Raw genomic sequence first — 19,042 nt, forward strand, 5'->3', positions numbered from 1 at the left:
CACTTCCAACATGGCTTAGATCTCGGTGCATACCTAAATATTAGTGACGCTACGACAGCACAACTCCAGAGGATCATCTGAGAGTGTAAATTCAGTTATTGCTGTTGCTGATGGAATGAGCTGTGAACGTGCGAAAACATGATTCAGGACTTCTGGTGCTAATTCATGCACGTTGAATAACGGCAGTCAGCTTCCAAATGAGGCCTTCAGAGACAACTTTGGGATACTTTTGACAGAGAGGCTACATTAGGAATCCGTGGTGCACCGTGACCCAGCACATCAGCTTCTTCTTGGCTTTGAACCGGGCCGCCTGTGCAAGGAATGCAAATGCCTTACTGCTTTTCGTCGAAGGATCAGAACGCGTTAAGATTAGATTAGATTAGATTAGATTAGATTACATTACAGTGTGGAAACAGGCCCTTCGGCCCAACAAGTCCACACCGACCCGCCGAAGCGTAACCCACCCATACCCCTACATTTACCCCTTACCTAACACTACGGGCAATTTAGCATGGCCAATTCACCTGACCTGCACATCTTTGTGACTGTGGGAGGAAACCGGAGCACCCGGAGGAAACCCACGCAGACACGGGGAGTATGTGCAAACTCCACACAGTCAGTTGCCTGAGGCGGGAATTGAACCCGGGTCTCTGGCGCTGTGAGGCAGCAGTGCTAACCACTGTGCCACCGTGCCGCCCTAAACTACAGTCTTCAACAGGATGGCGTATGATCAGAAGCCGGTTGGAGAAACACTTAACAACGTTTCGCCCAATACTTAAATGGAATTGCATTACTTTTCACATTGAGAGCGGATTTGCACGAGCAAACGCCAAGCCAGGTTTGCTGATGGGAAAGCAAGCAGGAAAGATCCATTCTCGTCCAACTAAAAGGCTGCGGTTGGGGACAGGGCTGTTTCTGCCCAGTTTAAAACTGGGGACCTTTCACGTGTGAAGCGATTGTGATAACCACTACACACCAGAGACAAGTCCCGCCAGGGCCTGCTGTAGTTCAGCAGTACCCAGCTCTGTCATTTGCAGCAGTTCTCCGTTTCACCTTTCCATTTCCAATAGCTCGTTGTTGTCCAGCGTAATTGGCATCATAGAAAAAGTAAGAAAATCATGTGAAATTGCTTACAAAATTGCAAGGATCTTGTCAATGTATCGACTGTCGGGTGAGGCTGAATAGGCTGGGTCAATTTGCCCTGCAGCGTAGCGGTTGGGGCATGATCTTATGGAAAGTTTGTAAACTGAGTATTTCAGTATTTTACCCAAGGTGGGGTGAGTTGAAAACTGGAGAGTGTAAGTTTCAGGTGAGTGGGCTAAAAGTTAAACGGGACCTGAGGCACATTTCCCACACAGACAGGTGTGCGTGTATGGAATTGGCTACCAGAGGAAGCGGAGGAGGCTAGTACACTCAGAAGGTTTCAAAGGCAACCGGAGGAGTTTCTGGATCGGAAGGGTTCAGAGGGATAGGGGCCAAGTGCTGGGAAGTGGGACTTGTTTAATTTTGGCTATGTGGTCAGCATGGACGAGATCCACAAAGACTCTGTTTCCACGCTGTGTGCCCCAATAACGTTGTGTTACTTACACCGGCTTGCAAGGATAACTTTTAGCGGGGCTTGTCATCACTCACTGCGGCTGTTCACCGGAAAGATAGCCCCCATTGTGAAACACTGCAGAACCGAAAGACTTCCTTACTTTTGCCCCGACTGACCATACTTCCTGAAATATTCCCGGATCCTCAGTTGAGGATGTTTGCTGCTGGAAGTCACCTCACAAACCGTGTTATCACGTAATGTATTGAGCGAATGGCAAAACAGTCAGCATTTAACACTGAACAGAAACAAAAATGACAAAGCAAATGCATTTTTTAGACACAGCGAAGCATGAACGCTAAATGTGATACAGACCATGGGCATGAGCCATAAACTAATCTCACAACTAACAGCAGGGCAATTCCAAACTACTCTTTCAAACATACTGGAGCCTTAGTGCACCACCACTTCCCAGAAAGTGCTTAAAAGAGAGGAAGAATCAACACAACAAGAATGGGCCATAAAAAGTGATGTTAACCAATGATAGTCTCGATTAGATTACCTTTCCCTACTAATGTCTGCAGGACAGAAATGAAGGAAATTTAAGACCATGTAACATCGTAACTCATTGGAAACATTTCTCTTTTGTCTGAACACCAAATAACGACGGGTAGAGTCACCGTCTGATTGGCAGAATTTGCATTTCTTTTTTGTATCCATGTAACACAGCTCTTAGTTGTTTCGACCAAATGTTATGTTGTTACCTTGTTCTGGACTCCTTGTGCCAGCCAGACATTTCAACACCATTAAAAGTACATTACACCCAAAACTTCATAACACTGACATTTGCCAAGACAGTCTATTTCGCTCAACATCGCTCATTGTCAATCTCATGTGCCTGAGATTTGAGGAATCTCCGGTCTATGTTAATCAAAACTGCCCTATTCTCATAACCTCAGATTGAACCCGCCCCCTTATGTATGTCTTCCAATATTAATTGATTCCTCGCTGTGTTACCTAAGCACACGTGAAGAAGAAATAAAAATGAGAACAACAGTCACCTGTGTGACTGCGATTTGACCCAATGTTGCTGCAGCCAACTGACTCAGCTCTAAGTGAAATAGCCCACACCTTTCCTGTACCGAGAAAGAGATTGCATAGCATAGTGGTAAATTTTCATGAGTTGATTAGACCCAGCATCATTACGCAGGACGAAATTTACTGGGATATGAAGACATGATGAAATACACGGGGGTTGGGGGGTGGAATATGGTTAGGAAGGACATGGTCAGAGTTCCCTTGATACAAAATCGTTTGAGACGACGGAAATGAGATTTACTGGGAGAAAAGAAAAGAAGGAATGAAAAGAAAAGAAGGGATTTAATGGGATGGTGGAATAGATGAAGAATCATGCGACACAAATCAGGAATGACTGCGTTATGTCCTAATGAAGCTTTTCCAGCGGTGTAAAATTGGTTAGGGTAAAAATAATGGAAATTACCTCGTTCAGGTGATCGTATAACCAGAGGTTAGAGCCTCAAAACGAGCGAGGAACGACAAAGAAATTTGCAGCAGGTACTTCTTATTCTGAGTTTTTGAAATCGGAGATGATTTTTCAGAAAGAAAAAAACATGTTAGAAGTTGATTCCAGCATAATTGACAGGCCACGTGCAGACACGCAAAGAGCGAACTTAACAGTGGCAGAGATTCTGGGCTGCCTGGATGGGGAGGCAAAAGTGACACACTCACGAATTGTTTAGCGTTCATCAGAAAGAAATTGCATAACACCGGCAACTGAACATGTTAAGTATAAGAAGAGCTGGTGGTGTTGAAAGGTGCACCAGCTGGTTCGACGTGGACTACTACAAATTGTTAATGTACTGAGCTGTTTGGTTTAGCTTTGCGTTAAATCGAAGCCGGTTAGCTCAGTCCGCTGGCTAACTGGTTTATAGTATAGAGTGAGAATAACAACGTGGGATTAATTGTCGCACTCTCTCAGGTTGCCAAAAGGATCATCATCTGCACTGCTCACGGGATCTGTAATACAATTGTGACTCTAGTGAGTGGGAATGGACCTTTTTCGATGTCAAGCATCATTATTTTTGCCATCTGTTGCCTTGAACAGTTGTTCACAATGCCAAGGAACGGGACTGCGTCCATTTAATACTCACTGATCTCCTCCTGAAAAATCCGGCGACAAGACTCTTCCTTGTTCCTGTTGGAACACTCTGTTCTGCGTAGCAGCAAAACTATTTGTCATGGCTTTTCCAGATTCACTGACAACATTCAGTCTACCCAAAGATATAAATCTATTTCCTTTCGAACGGTTTAATAAGCTGCGTGACTTTGCAGCTAACAGGATGATATGAAACGAGTTTAACAGCCTATTCAAGAATGCAATCCAGTGCAGTGTCAGAGATTTGAAAAAGGTCATCAAGCTAAAATAGCACCTCTGTTTCTTAATCCACTGATGGATAATCACTTGGGGAAAATGCGCAGTTTTACGGTTAATAATTCATACCTTTCCCAAAGACAGAACAATCCCACAAATCAGAAACTGGAGTTTTAGAACAGATGCTGCTTTATTCGACATTATTCTTCGACTACACTTCAGTGTAATGCTCCAATAATTCCTGATCAACGTCAGTAAAACCAGTTTTAGATAAGGATTGAAATTACAACTGCGGCATTTTAACACACTGTTCAGTGCCATGCGCTGATCAGTTGCTCCACTGGAGCCGACCGGCAGCAAGCCTGTAAAGTGCCCGACTCGTACCTCTGGGACCTTCTACCCGCATGTTCTACTTTTGCTGCAGTTCTGGAATTAATGCTAAGGCAGAGGAGGAGGAACTGATATGGAACTGTGACTTTTCAGGCATCATGTTCAGGAAGTGGGACACAGAAAAATGTTGCGCAAAATAGACTTGATTGAAAACAGGATTTCCGTGGGTGGCTGCGTTGTTGATAGACAATGTTATATTATCGCTGTCACAGGGCTTCTCATTCGGTCGGCTTCAATTTGGCACAGAATTCGATTCAACGACACTTCACTAACTTCCTTCTTCAAGTTCCTACAGACAACATGAAACATACTGCAATCATCATCAATCTTCACCATGGCTACATCCAAGGACATGTTGCACAGTTTTCATGAATACTGAAGATAGAAGAATGTTATGCAAGAGTAAAATTGAATTTCAGTTTAAATTGTAAAGTGATAAGAATCCAGAGAAAGATACTGAATTTCCCAAATTCATGTTTATTACCTTGGCCAGAACTCTCGCCAGGCAAAGGGGAAATCTGTCCTTGAATCCCCAATATCCACGCTGCCGTTTGCTCCATGTGTCCAGTTGGAAATCTGTGTGGAGGAGCATGCAGTCTGACAGAGCGCCTGGGAGAATCCTCCACTGTCTGACCTAATGCTACAACAGGAGCTGGGTATTCCAGCTGTTAGAGCAGTGGGATAAAGGGGAGGTCCTTGGCATTCCATGGTGTAGATTCACATTGTCCTCATCATGTTATTGTTTAATTTCTCTGTCAGAAACAGCACAGGCAGAGAGGAATAGATGGGGGCCATTTCGCTCGCCAGTGCTACGCCGCCATTTGATGTCATCATGGCTAACCGAAGCGTCAATGTTTTTTCCCAGCCCATCCACATCAACCTGTCGCCCAAAGGGAAATAGACACTGAATAAACCGTGTCTCGTGGGAGGGAAATGCGTTTAGAGACAGTGGGCTTCTGCAGTGGGTTTTGTGAATGAGAGGCCGATTCTGGGCTGATCAAGTTTCAGGTGATATGATTCCCTCAAAACTCACCACCAAGAAAGTAAGGATTCTTCTCTGGTCAGTAGCAGGGAGGAGAACTCCAGACGATGGGAACTGATGATGAATCAGCAGAACGATCATTCATTCAGCTGAAATCCAAACTAAACTCCGATTCTGGTGGAACTCAAAATCACAAACTTTGAATCGCAATCTTAACAATGCAGTAGAAGTCCAACACGTCTTTCATTGTGCCACAGAGCTGTACTAGCCTTCATTTTACTGCACTCAAAGTTACGGTGTTCAACTCTTTCATCAAACATCTGTTTACCCTCGCCCCAGTTTCCAGTACTTGATCCTCATCCGTGCATGCTCCAGCTCCTCAATTGTTCGGCTAAGTACTCCTGAAGCATTTTAATGACTCTTAGCTTCACCACTCGTTCAAATACTGAGTTCCAGACAAATGACACTCGCAAGATGTAAACATTTTCCCTAAACCTATTCTGAAGATTTTCTCTCTAGCGTTTCATCTATATCCCTGGTTATTAATCCTTCCCATAAGAAGTTTATTCCTGTCACACATATCTATCCCCTTTCTGTGCACGTTAATCAATTCCTCTCTCAGCTTTCTCCACTCTCAGATAAAGAGCCCCAGTCGAGCTCATCTATCTTTGCAGTGGCGTGAGTGTAGTGCTTTCAAAGCACAGCAGGTCAGGCAGCATCCCAGCAGCAGGACAATTGATGTGTTGGGCATAAGCCCTTCATCAGGAATGAGACGTTTGAGTCGGGGTTGAGGGAGGGGAATGGGAGTGGTAGTCAGGTAGCTGGGAAAGTGATAGGTGTATGAAGGTGAGGGAAATGGTGGTAGTTCAGATGGGGATGGTTGGTCGGGTCCAGAGAGCAGTGCCTAGTTGCAGTCTTTGCACTGGGATAATGTGGGGGGAGGTGAAATGAGGAAGCTATTAAAATACACATTTGGCTCGTGTGGTTGCAGGGTCCTAAGGTAGAATATGGGACGTTCTTCCTCCAGGCATCGGCTGATAATGCAATGGCGGTGGCTTGTGCCAGAAGCAGCGATTCTCTTCTCCACAGATGCTGTCTAACGTGCTGTGCTTTTCCAGCACTACACTCTCGACTCTGAGCTCCAAAACCTGCAGCCCTCACTTTTGCTTATCTTCACAGGGGGAACGTTCGAGCTCAGGAACCATCTTGGTAAATCTCCTCTGACCACGCTCCGGTGCAAACACACGCTTCCTGAAGGGTGGCGATCAGAACAGAATAAAGTTATCCAAAGAAAAGCAGAAATAACCGAACAAAACCAGCAGGTCTAGTGCATCTGGGGAGAGTTGTTTCGAGCCAAACCTTCCGCCTTTGGAACGAATGGTATGTGTAGGTGGGGCAGGAACGTGAAAGAAGGTGGACATGGGCTAAAATAATTGAATTCGATATTGGGTACTGAAGATTGCATGGTGTCTCACAGGAAATGACGTGCCGCTCTTCCAACTCGCGCTGTGCTATACGGGATGTCTGCAGCAGACCAAACTGAAACGGAGGCATGTTAACGCAGTGGGCTGTTACGGTGACAGGAACCTGGAAGCTCACGGTCTTATTTTGCTTGCAGACAGAACGAAGGTGCACACACGTTTGTCACCCGCTCTGTTTTTCTCTCCCCAGTCTGGACGAGATTACATTGTGAGCAGGAAATGCAGTTTGCTAAATTGAGTGATGGGCAGATAAATCACTGAAACTTACAAAATGAGGAGAGACATCATAAACGATCAGCATTGTACCTTCTTGGATTTCGTGGAATGGTGCCATATGGGGAAGTGCTGGAAGTCAAGAAGGATTGGACGATGGCGTACAGAGAGAAAGTTTCCTGCATTGTGCCGGTATTCAGTGATATGGGCTAGTGGGGAAAGGGCAGAATGTATGTCTTCCTGTGCTACATGCTATAAATAAACAGCTCACTCCGGAGCAAAAGTATTTAATGATTTTCATTCCAACACTGACAGTAGGTACGGCTTGCAGAAGTCACGTATTTGCGCTATCACTGTCACTCTGGCTCCCCGAGAGCCGCAGTACTCCCAAACATTGATTCAGACAGAACAGTTCTTCCTGTGACATGCCCCTTCGAGAATGGAAGGACAGGTGTTAATAACCCGTCCTTGGAACGGAATATCTGTATTGCTCAATACCAATCACTGAACTGTCCAAACTCTATTTCAAATAACGTTACCCATAGCCTTGTATGTCTTGGCATCACAAATTCACATCCAAATATTTTGGAAGGTTATGGGGATTTCTGCCTCTTTGATCCTTGACTACACTGTATTCCAGATTTCAACCACCCACTGTTTGAAAACGTTTTTCCACGCCTCTGACCTTAAATTGATGACCAACCGTGGTCGAAGTCTCCATCAAAGTGTAACATGTACTTCAGTCTATTCTATCCATATCCCTCAGTACTTTTTACATCTTAATCATGCCCCCCTCAATCTCCTCTGCTCTAAGAAAAACAACTCTAGTTTGTCCAATCTCTCTTCTTCAGCCCAGACAATATCTTGTCAAATCTCCCCTACATCGTTTCCAGTGCTGTCACATCCCTGCTATAATGTAAATTTCATATCTACACACATTGGTCTCGCTTGAGCCGAATGAACAAGTGAAATAAATGATGCGCAAATCGACAAAAAACTGGTGTTTTTTTGAATAAAGTTTCTTTTCCTCAATGCTGTCCTGTGACCTTTTCCTGAGCCTGATGTTTCAATAATCTCTGGTCCATGTCAGTAAAAGCTGCTACATGAGGATTGATCTCACAACCGCGGTATCCACATGGATCAACTAGTTCAAAGGTCCCGATGGTGAGACTTGGGCATGGTCACACAGCAACAGTGAGCGCAGCAACACCAACTGAACGGGGTCAATGTGAAAGTGATTGTTAGGGAAATGGGAGGGGGAACTTAAAGGAGGTATGTGTTTGCGGGAGGGAGGGAAGACTCCGAGAAGGGGTGAGTCTGAATCCTGATATATGACTCGCCGAGATGTGTGTGTGAGAGAGGGGTTTGGTGGCAAAGTAATCATAATCTCTGAGAATGTTTTCATGTAAAATCAACAAAGTTCTTTCTGTGTGTTCTCTGCATGAGTCACAAGGAATAAAATGCAGTGACTCGGATTCGTACGAGCTTACTGTGGCCACAATGCAGAATATTTTATCATTGAAACCATTACTGAGTCATGCAGAGACACGCGTTTAAAAACAGCAATAATTACAGTGACAGAGGAGATGTTAGGAGGAGTAGCAGATGCACAACAGGAATATTAGGCGAGGGATAGCAGCCATGTGGGAATTCAGAATTGGCTGAATTTTAAATTCGATATCCTCAGACGCTGTGGTGGTTCCATCGCACTGCATGTTGAAGACTGAGTTTGATGGATTTCGAGAAACAAAAAGGTTTTAGGGGATAGTGCGAGATATTGGTGCAATGTATGTTTCAATAACAATGAGTTTTAAAACTTTTGCTTCACTAATTTACCCACACAAGGAGGTACCCATTGCTGCAGGCAGTAACATAACCCCTGTTCCTAGAACCAGAATCAGGCAAACTTTGTGGCACCGCCGCTAATATCAAACCGGAAGTGGGGGCGGAAATGAGCACGTGAAGCTATTCTGTGGCACCAGGGACATGATTGTTAAAGGTGTGGACATTGAATCATAGAGATGTACAGCATGGAAACAAAATCTTTGGTCCAACCCGTCCATGCCGACCAAATATCCCAACCCAATCTAGTCCCACCTGCCAGCTCCCTGCCGATATCCCTCCAAACCCTTCCTATTCATATACTCATCCAAATGCCTTTGAATTATTGCAATTGTACCAGCTTCCACCACTTCCTCTGGCAGCTTATTCCATACACGCACCACCCTCTGTATGAAAAGGTTACCCCTTAGGTCTCTTTTATATCTTTTCCTTCTCAACCTAAGTCTATGCCCTCTAGCTCTGGACTCCCCGCCACCAGTGAAAAGACATTGCCTATTTATTCAAGCGTGTGAAATGCTGAGGATGGGAGTGCTTCTGGTCAAAGGCGAGGTGGAAGGGCATCTTGGTCTCAATTTATTATATTATTAAGATTCAGCAGCAACATTAACCAGCATGGAGGATTGGCTCAGAGGAAGCTTACTGAAGCCTTAAGTGAGAGGCCGATGTATTGAAAACATTCTAAGAGATTTTCCTTCAGAAAACGGTATTTTGTTACTTTGACAGCAAGAACGGATTTTGCTCACATCGTCTCCACATCAGTGTCTTGCTCCAGTAAACACTCCAATCCAGCGTACATTGCTTCCATTCCATCACAGGAACGCGAAGTATTCGCTCTCCATCTGGGATAATCTAAATTGACAATGTCATTCTTTGAATGGAGAAATGCAGCAGGGAGTTGTTAGTGCAGCGGTGATTTATTGGGCTAGTAATCTTTGAAGACTGGAATGTGGCAGCTGCTGTTATTTAAATTAGATGAATAAAATCCGGAAAATGAACCCAATCTCAGAAACAGAGACAATAACTTTAATATGCTGAAAACTCATTCATTCATGTCCCTTCCAAAGGGAAATCTGCCGACCATAACGAGATCTGTCAACATGTGACTCCAGACCCACAACAATGTAGTTCACCCATAAATACCCTCTGACTCAATTCAAGGTGAATTAAGAATGAAGAACAAATGGTCTTCAGACCAATGATAACAACTTTTCGTGGGAGAATAAGGAAGCATAAAAATACATGGACAACGGGGGAAATAGGAATCGTGTCTGTGTGGACTCGAATTCAACTGTTTATCAAACTAAGTAGACAAAAGGATTCCCGCAACGCCAAGAAGTCAGGGCCATGGGGTGACTGCAGGAAGGGATTCAATTACCCACTGAGGTGTAAACTCACTTGCTCAGTCAGAATGCGCACAGGCCATTCACCACTCCCATATGTGAGAAGTAATCACTCCGGGGAACAACTGACAGAGTGAACAGCAAGTTTACAAATAACAGCAGGAGGTCGATTCTGCTGTTATCGCAGCTGTTAACCCCAACCAGCAATGGACCATGTTTGGATGCGTGTTTCCAAGTGGGGTTCCACTGTTTTTTGATGTAGACAAATGATTTAGACTTAGTTGTAGGAGCCATCATTCAGAGATTTGCTGATGATTCAACAATTGGTCGTGTAGTTGACTATAACGAAGAATGTCAGAGGCTGCAGGGATGTATCAATAAGAAGGAAAAATGGCGAATTGCATTGAATTCAGATCAATGAGTGTGAACGAAATTGGGGAGAAGAAACAATAGCAATGAGTATTCTGTGTGGTGTAGACAGACGAAGAGATCTTGGAGTGGACATTCATGATCGCTGAAGATCAATAGACAGGAGAATCAGTTGGACGAAAGTGCGTACTGTAGATGCTGGAGATCAGAATCAAGAGTTGAGTGGTGCTGAAGAAACACAGCAGGTCAGGCAACATCCGAGTTGCAGACAAAAAATGACGTTTTGGGCAAAAGGCCTTGGTCAGGTATAAGGCTTGGAGCCTCGAGGTTGGGGAGATAAATGGGTGGGGTGGGGTTTGGGAGAATTTAGCTGAGACAGCAATAGGTGGATGGGTGTGGGGATAAGAGTGTTAATTCGGAAAAGAGGTTGGAGTGGATAGGTGGGAAGGAAGACAGACAGGTGGGACAGGTCAGTAGGACGGTGCCAAGCTGGAAGGTTGGAACAAGGGTAAGGTGGGAGGTGAGGGGAAATGAGGAAACTGGTGAAAACCACATTGATGCCATGGGGTGAAGTTTCATGAGGTAGAAGATGAGACGTTCTTCCTCTAGGCGTCGGGTGGTGAGGGTGTGGCGGTGGAGGAGGCCCAAGACCTGCATGTTCTCAGGAGGGTGGTGGGTGGAGTTGAAGTGTTCTGTCACGGGGCGTTGGGTTTGATTATTGCCGGTGTCCTGGAGATGTTCTCTGAAGCGCTCTGCGAGAAGGTGTCTGGTTGCCCCACTGTAGAGGAAACTGCATCGGGAGCAACGGATGCAATAAATGGCATGTGTGGAAGTGCAGGTGAATCTTTGATGGATGTGGAAGGCTTCTTTGGGGCAGTGGGCGGAGGTGGGGATGTGTAGGGCAGGTTTTACAATTCATGTGTTGGCAGAGGAAAGGTGCCGGGGGGGGAGCGTGGGTCATTGGAGGGCGTGGAATTGACGAGGTAGTCATGGAAGGAATGGTCTTTGCAGAAAGTGGATAGGGGTAGGGAGTGAAAAATATCCCTGGAGGTCAGTGTTACTGATCTTTTTTAGAAACCCACTGACTCTCACAGCTATCTGGATTTCAACTCCTCCCACCGCACCTCCTGCACCAATGTTATCCTGTGTTCCCAACTCCTCCGCCTCTGCCGCATCTTCTCCAAGAGGACCAGTTCCACAACAGAACACAACAGATGGCCTTTTTCTTTGATGACCGGAACGTCCCCTCCCATGTGGTTGAAGATGCCCTCTAATGCATCTCATCCATGTCCTGCACGTCCATCCATGAACCCCATATCTCCAAACACAACAAGAACAGATCAAGGACACGAGGAAGGTCCTCAACTTCCATTCCACCAATCTCCGCAAAAATCACATCATCCGCTGACATTCTCACTATCTCTAAATTGACCACACGACCAAGGATATATTTCTCTCCCCAAACCCATTCGTTTTCCTCAAAGACCTTTCTCTCCGTGACTACCTAGTCACGTCCATGCCCTCACATGACCCACCATTCCCTCCCAGCACCTTCCTCTGCCACGAAGGAATTGCAAAACCTGAACGCACATCGTACCCCTCACTTCTGCCCAAGGCTCCAAGGGAGCCTTCTACATTCACCAAAGGTTCACCTACACTTCCACAGATGTCATTTGCTGTATCTGCTGTTCCAGATGCGGTCACCTCTACATTGGGTAGACCGGATATCTTCTGACAGAGCACTTCAGAGAACATCTCCACGATACCTGCAAGATCAACTCCACTGCCCTATGGCCAAACATTTCAACTTCGCCTCCCACTCTCCTGAAGATATGCAGGTCCTGAGCCACCCCCATTGCCACTCCCTCACTACCCAATACCTCATCTTCTTCCTCGGGACCATTGAACCCCATGGCATCAATGTGGACTTCATCAGTTTCCTCATTCCCACTCCCTCCTCCTAAACCAGTTCTAACATTCCTGCTCAGCACCGTCCTCCTGACCAATCCCACCTGCGTATTTTCATTCCCACCTATCCATTCCACCTTCCTCTCTGACATATCACCGTCAACGCCCACCTCTATCCACCTACTGCACTCTCAGCGACCAACTCCCCAAACCCACGACCTCTCGTTTACCTCTCCACCCTATAGGCTGTCTGTCTCATTCCTGATGAAGGGCCTTTGCCCGAAACGTTGATTTTTCCTCAGATGCTGACGGACTTGCTGTGATTCTCCAGCACCACTTTCATCTTGAGGGGAATAAGTTGATTGAGAGGGATTGTGGGTTTTTCTGTTGTTGACCACAGACTGTTGCAGCTACGAGATCTTTAGCAAACACCAGTTTAGGGAAAAGCTAAAAGTCTGAGCACAAGTGCGGTCACTGCATTAATCAACATTTATTAAGTTTTTAGATTAAAGATGGAGGGCTGAAGTATGCAACTTTGCCCATCAAGACTGATTCACCACTCAATGAGTTTATCGTTGATTCCTTTCAAAGTCAGGCTGCTATTGGCCTTGGAGGGGAACTTGCAAATGGTGGCGTCCAGTTGAATGTTCCAACCTTGTCCTGTTAGTCAGTACAGGTGATCAGCTTTGAAGGTTCGATCAAAAATTCTCGGGTGACTTACTACAGTGCATCGTGTAGTTGGTGCACTCTGCTGCTATTATGCCTTAACGGTGAAAGGAATAAATATTCAGGTATTAAATCGGGTACAATCAAGTGACTGCATTGTCGTGAATGGTCTCCAGTTCCTTAAGTGTTATTGAAGTTACACCCATCTCGGCAAATGGAGAGAGTTCTGTTCCACATTTCATTTGTACCTTGCAAACGATGTGGGATTCACGGAGCAATGAGTTGAGTTTACAATCCGAAACTGTCTACCAATGGACATGTTTTTTGTTGTGAAAGTGTTTATATAGCCGGTCTCAATCCGTTTTTCCCAAATTCTAGCTCCGTAGACGATGACACAGTGGAATTAGGTTACAGTAAAGGCATTGAATGTCAATGGAATATGATAAGGTTCTCATTTGTCAGATTTATAATTACTATGTTTCGTTCTTGTGTGGACCAATCTGATTCCAATCGCTAGCTGATTTCAAGTTCCAATTCTCGTCTGTGCTTGAAATTTCAACCGTTGCCTCACATAAAGTTCTCCACATGCCTTAATAATATGTAAGGACGCTACAAGGGACAACAGAGATTTACAAACATGGTGCCAACCCTGTAAAAAATGGAGCTGTATAATCACATAATAACAATTACAAACTTTCAATATTCGTGGAATCTTGACAGGGTAGATACGGGCAGATGGTTTGCTCTCTGGTATGAGGAGACCACCAGAGGACATGAACTCAGAATTAGATATTGCCTATTTAATTCAGAAATGAGGAGGAATTTCTTTGCTCAGGGTCCAGTGATTCTGTGGTTCTCTTTCCTGAAGCTGTTGTTGAGGCTGATTTGTTGTGTATTTTCAAACTGTGCCAGACAGATATTTAACCAGAAAGTCGACGAAGCATTATCGTGGTTAGGCAGGAGAATGGAGGTGAAGATTATCAGATCAGCCATGAGTTCGTTGAACGGCGGAGAAGACTCGATGGGCTGAATGGCCGACTTCCAATCCTATATCATTTGATGTAACGCCTTAATTTATTGATAAGTTTAGAATTCTGGGGGGATGAGATAAAGTGATAGAAAAGGTTTATCAAACTATTCAGACAGATCAGGAACTAGGCTCATAAACTGCTGAAGAAGTAATGTGCTGTGGCTAGGAGTTATAAATGGCACTGGACACACCACAGATGAGTATGTGCAGACGCTTTGATTGCTAAAGAAAATTCGTGGATCTTATGTTGTTGCCAACTTGGTGATCACGCTAGATGATGGAACGTGGTATGAATCACACAACTAAAGTTTGTGAAAGAATGAATGATTCGTTTCATTGGAAAAATTTTCTGCGGTTCCAATTCAATTGACTGTTTAAAATACTGATCAGAACTTTGTGTGGATTGTGACATTAAAATTCACAAGCCCACTGGATAAACTATTGCACCCGATCTCTCCTGATTTGTTCCCCTTTCATTCGATGTAAATTCATAGAAAGTCAAGATGGAATGTAAGGAGGAAAGAAACGTAACACTCCTTTTCATTATCCCAATGTAACTTACAATTGAATCAAATTGCTTAATTACAACTTTGATGAGCTATCGATTTTACACAAATCTCCGGTGCAATGAAGGGCAAGAGCAAGATTCTCCATCCAGTGTATCCTAAAGATGCGAGGCACAAACGGAAACCACAGCTGCGTTGGACAGAAGTAACAACCAGAGAAGGATTCAAATCCACACATGCGCAATGGAAGAGCAACCCGTCGCCTTAACCTCTGGGCCACTTCAGCCCATGGCAAAGGGGCTCACATGTGACCACATCAAGATTACATATGGTGCACCGAGGGGATAAGAAATTCCCTGAGCGGAATCGAATTCACACCATTATGTTTCTGCTTTCAGCGGAATAATAATACCAGCAAATTCCAAGGAATTGACCTCGTCCTTGGAAGGAATACCTGTCATTGATTCATTCCGAGTCGGAACTGTCACAGAATGAACCAGCTAACATGAAATTCCCGTCACATTCACACGCACATTTAGTCTTGACGCATAATTTCTTCAGACAGTTTCTCTCTCACGTGAAGACTTATATATGGAGAGAGAATTGAAGGTGATGTTTTAGCTCGATGGTCTTTCTCACATGGCTGAACCTGAACTGCAATTCCAGGAAATTCAGTTTTGTTTGTTTAATTTTATTAATTTTGCTGCAATTTCACTCTGTTCATTGCAATGATCGGAAGTGAATTTGATTTATGTGATTGGAACGTTAAATGTTGCATTCAATTTTGCTCCGAATTTATTTCAGCTTAAAGAAAATACTGATGAGAAAAGCAGAAGGTTAAACTACAAAGCAAGATGCCAGTTTTGATGCTCAGTTACTTTGGCAGATTTCAGTGGTTGTCAAGTGAAACCAACATCATGGCGATTGTCCTCCCACCTTTAAGCCATGGGATGAAAGCAGGACATCGATTTCCAAGAGACATTATGGAATAGCTTTCCTTGACAATATACAAAATCTGGTCAGTTCCATTTATAATGCTTCATGTGGAATATTAATAGAAATCTTTCAAAACTCTGAGGGTTTTTTTTGCTGAATCTTACTCAGCAGCATACGTTTCCGATATTTCTTTGCAAATGAAGTCGTCCAAATTAGACGTTGTTTCCTCGCACCTTCTACCCCCAAGACCCCACTTTTACACTTTTACCTGGCCACAGGGTGTCTCTCTCCTGGTGAAACACACTGCTTGTGCGTCTCTAAATGTGCCTTTCCAAGTATTTTGGAAACGGATTCTCTGAGTGACAGGAATTCTGCTCCCATCATTTCTTTGTCCTACATCAATGGTTTTGAAAGCCTGACGTTCAGAAATATACGAACTTGAAAGAGTGAATTTACCACCTATTTACTCTCTCCAAACGTAAAATACTCAGGAAAACTTCCATTCGGTTTTTCTTGGTTCAGTGTCAAATTTTTCAACACAAATAAATAAAATTTCATCCCCACGAAACGCCGTCAGCATAGTCTCTAATGTCTTAGCACCCCAGTAAACGCTGGCAGTGTCCTCTCTGATAGAATCAGATTCCCTATAAGGCAAAAAGTACAGTTCAGCCAATCGAGTCTGTAGGGACACTTTGAACAGCATCTCATCCAGATCTAGCTCCCGTCCCTGTCCGCGCAGGCCCATGGCTTGTGATTTCAAATAAACCTGCTGGAAGAAAACCTGACATCGTGTGACTGATGACCTTATCGCTGTGTTACCCATGGCTAACTCACGTAACTTACTGAAATCACTCTCTGGACACATCAGCGCAATTTAACATGACCAGTCTACCTAACCTACAGACTTAACAGCAGTTCGAACCACTGAGCAAATGTACCATCACATTGAACACTATCTGTATCATTTACACACTGGTAACTCAGCCGAGTGAAAGCAAGCTGCGCCCATCAACCGGAATTCAACGCACGCAAACGTAGTTCTGCGCTGTACAACCTCATTCGTTCTGCTGGAAATGATTCTGCACTCAGGTCTGAATGGGTTTACTCTGTTTTCTGCCTCGGATTCCTGTTTTAAATAAACACATTAGTCAGGAACAATTCTATATAATAGTTTTCATTGCAACACAAACACAATGTGCAGTTTGCTGAAGTAACGTTTTTGCACTTTCACTGACACTCTCTCTCCCCAGGAGCTGCAGTCCTTCCCCAGCTGATTCAGACAGCACTGTCTTTCCTGTGACATATCCAATCGAGAATGGAAGGCCAAGCATGAGGGACACTAACCACGATACTATGGAGGACAACATCGAAGGAGGCTCTTCAGCCTGTTGTGGCTGCACTTGTCCAACGCAACAACCTGAACGACCTGAATCAAGTCTTCCATTGTTTAGCCCATAGTCTTATATGTTTTGGCATCGCAAATTAACATCACAATTTTTTTCATGTTGGAGGGTTTCCACCTCTCTGACCCTTTCCGCACATCTACTCAAAACTTTCTGCCTTTTTTCCCGAAATCTCTTGGCCCCAGTGTTCGATCCCTCCATCAATAACAAGCGTTTCTTTCAGTCTATCCTATCCATATCCCTCATTATTTTGTACATTTCAGTCGTGTCTTCTCCAATCTCCTCTGCTCGGTGACAAACTACTCCAGTCTGTCCAATCTCTCCTCATAACTGAAACTCTTCAACCCAGACAATGTCCCATTGAATCTGTCCTGCAACGTTTCCATTGCGATCACATCATTGCTATACTGTGAATTGCAGAACTGCACACAGTAATCTAGCTAGAGCCGAATTAACTTTTTTTTCCTATTCTGTTACACTATGAGGGCGTCGCTGGCTCGGCAGTATTGATTGCGATCCCTAATTGCACAGCGGGCAGTTGAGACTCAACCGTATTGCAGTTGAGACTCAACCGTATCTCACCGAACAGGTAAGAATAGCACTTTCCTTCCTCCAAGGACATCAGTAAACCCGATGGTTTTGTTTTTTCAACAATTGACCATGGATTTATAGGTGTTATTAGATTCGTAATTCCAGATATTTATTGAATCTCAATTCTAACACCTGGCATGTTTGGAGTCAAACCCGGGTCCCTGGTTCATTTGCATGGTGTCTGAGTTAACAGTCCAGTGATAATAGAGCTCAGCCATTGCAGAAAACCCGTGAAATTAATCTTTCTCAATGAAGTCGCTTTTCCTCGATATTGTCCCGTGTCATTTTCCTGAGCTTGACCCCCAATAATCGCAAGTCCATATCAGTAAAAGCTGCCACCTGAGGATTGGCCTCACAACAGCGGTTACCAAATGGATCAACTGGTCTGCAGGTCCCGATGGTGGGATTGGGGCACGTTCACCCAGCAACCGTGACCGCAGCAGCACAAACTGAACAGTATCAAAGTGAGAGTCAGTGTTAGATTCTGCAGTGCCTTAATGAAATAGGAAATGACTCCACAACCACATGATGAAAGTGCAGCGCTCCGAAAACTAGTGCTCAGTTAAACCTGTTAGACTCTAACCTGGTGTTGTGTGATTTTAATCTTTGTACACCATAGTCCAACACCGGCATCTCTAAATTAATGAAATGGGGATGTGGGACGGAAAGTTCAGTTAGTGATCGAAGGAGGGAGAGATATCTTTGAGAACGGGTGGATTTGAATTCTAACATATGAAACACAGAGATGTGAGCAAGCAGAATTTGAAGGGAAAAGATCATCACCTTGGAGAAAATTACCATGTTAAAACAACTGATTTCTTTATGTTTCACAAAAACTGGGGCGGATAGAAAAATCACTGCCGTGACTCGGATTCGAACCGAGGTTGCTGCGGCCACAACGCAGCGTACTAACCACTATACGATCACGGCATTTCACAGACGCGAACAGTGACAGCAGGCAATAAGTACAGTATCATAGGAAATGTTAGGCAGCGTACCAAATGCACAATATCAGTGCTTAGCGGAAAGTGGCACATCTGTGGGAACTCAGAATGGGCTGACCGTTTAATATCGGTTCCCCCAGTGGCTGTGGTGATTCCATCATTAATATGCTGAAGGCTGAGATAAATAGATTTCTCCAAAACATCAAAAACTCCGGGGACAGTGCAGGTGTGGCTGAAATGTATGCTTCAATAGTAATGCAGTTTAACAACGGCTACTTCACCAGTTTCCCCCCACAAGGCAGTAACCACTGCTGCCACATAGTCCCAATTCCCCGCCCCAGAATCAGAGGAACTGAGTCGCGAGGATCCAACTGTAAGTCGGGATGGGAATGAGGTCGCACAGATACTTGGGCGGCACGGTGGCACAGTGGTTAGCACTGCTGCCTCGCAGCGCCAGAGACCCGGGTTCAATTCCCGACTCAGGCGACTGACTGTGTGGAGTTTGCACGTTCTCC

At 44.6% G+C, this 19,042-nt stretch overlaps 1 non-coding gene across 1 annotated transcript; it reads right to left on the bottom strand.

The window, feature by feature from the left end:
• Window positions 1-18,441: 18,441 nt before the first annotated feature.
• On the bottom strand, window positions 18,442-18,513 carry trnah-gug (transfer RNA histidin (anticodon GUG)). The gene has a single exon. It is a non-coding gene; the product is annotated as a tRNA-His (tRNA).
• Between the last annotated feature and the right edge of the window lie 529 nt (window positions 18,514-19,042).

Source organism: Chiloscyllium plagiosum, unplaced genomic scaffold (assembly GCF_037043375.1).
Source record: "Chiloscyllium plagiosum isolate Xiang-an unplaced genomic scaffold, Cpla_swu_hap1 HiC_scaffold_39, whole genome shotgun sequence".
Lineage (NCBI taxonomy): Eukaryota > Metazoa > Chordata > Chondrichthyes > Orectolobiformes > Hemiscylliidae > Chiloscyllium > Chiloscyllium plagiosum.